Source organism: Xiphophorus hellerii, chromosome 23 (assembly GCF_003331165.1).
Source record: "Xiphophorus hellerii strain 12219 chromosome 23, Xiphophorus_hellerii-4.1, whole genome shotgun sequence".
NCBI lineage: Eukaryota > Metazoa > Chordata > Actinopteri > Cyprinodontiformes > Poeciliidae > Xiphophorus > Xiphophorus hellerii.
This window is the reverse complement of record NC_045694.1, coordinates 5,522,396-5,524,007: the sequence shown is the minus strand read 5'-3', so window position 1 is coordinate 5,524,007 and position 1,612 is coordinate 5,522,396.

Below are 1,612 nucleotides of genomic sequence, written 5' to 3'. Positions count from 1 at the left end.
TGCCAATTCACTACTAAGCTATGATGAAAAGAAAAAAAAAGAAAATCACACTTTATGATTTATTTTTCAGTTTATTGTTATCATCAAACACAATAAGGAATCATCTTCAAGACGAAAGCATTTTTCCTGATCAACCACAAATTAATTATGTTGATAAACTTAATTACCAACAAAAGTATTAGCAGTATGACCTTCTTGAATTAAGCTTTGGTTTTTCTCAGTTTTGGGAAAAAAAAAAAAAAAGTAACACAGTACCTGCAGTTTGTTTCCTGCATATGTACTTTGACTTCCAGTTAGCATGATTCATATTTCACCTTTCTGTTGGTTTGATCAGTTCGTTAATTCCTGCCAGCTCAAGCATTTCAGTGAAAATCAATCACATTATGTCTTTTTTTTACCTTCTATTAAGTGCACCTCATCATGTTTTTTCCTCAGAGTTAGCTTTATTAAAAAAATCTACTCAGCTGATTTTCGAAAAACCCATTAGGACTCCTTGTGTTTTAACACAACAAAACATGAGATAATGGCAATCAAGAACGACCATTCACTATCCTGTGGGTACCCAGTGTACTTTATGTATACAAACAGTAGGCAAAATAATCGTGAAACATTTCAGTGTATATATCTCTAATTCTTACAGTGACTTGAAATTCACACCAGATGTCGGTAACCAAACTAACCTACATAACACAATCAAAACAAAATTAGTCCACAAATGAAGTTGGACTCATTTATTTACTCATAATAACATTTGTTGTTTTCCTCATGTAAAACAATAAGTAATGCACTTAACCACAATTAACTTGATACAATCACTGCTCAAAACTCCACTGCTAAAGAAAAATCATACTGGAGCTATAATTTTTCTTCAGTTTAACATTTGCTGAAGATTTAGAAAAGCCAGTGAAATACTGTGAGAACATTGTCTGGTGAGGTTGAGGTTGAAGTTGAACTAATGGATGTCTGTGGGGGAAAATGGTTCTGCACATCACCCCAAAAAATACCTAGCCAAAAGTAAAGTTTGCAGATGAGCGCATCATACTGTGGGCTATCTTACAACATACAATAGACTTCATATTCTTGAAGGAAGGATGAATTAGAAAATCTTCAGGACAGTATGAAATAAGAGAGAAAAGTGGATGAACATACTACTAAATAAGAAGTAAATTGTCAGCACTGCAGGACTCCTTAGTCCATCTTGGCGATAAAGTTTTCTGAATCCAGAAAAACACAATAAAACAGAAACATAATAATACAAGTGTACCATAACATTTTCAATAAACTTCAGAAGATGTAGAGACAGCTGCTGTGCAAACAGTCTTACCAGTGAGGACAACAGACCTCCTCACCTTGCAGACTCAGAAACTGTGTTTACTCTGAAAACATTTCCAGTCAGTAACAGACTGCCACAACTGGTTTCCAACAGAGATGAAAAATATTAAGAGAAGGACTGCAGGATTTGGTGTCTGTCAGAAATGTGTGGAGACAGATTACCATGTAACCCAAAACAACTCAAAGACAAACCAGGTGTTACTTCATTCTGGTTTCCGTTTCTATCGCCTCAGTAATGTTTCTGATTTTGCGCTCATGTGAAATGACATAAGCACACAAA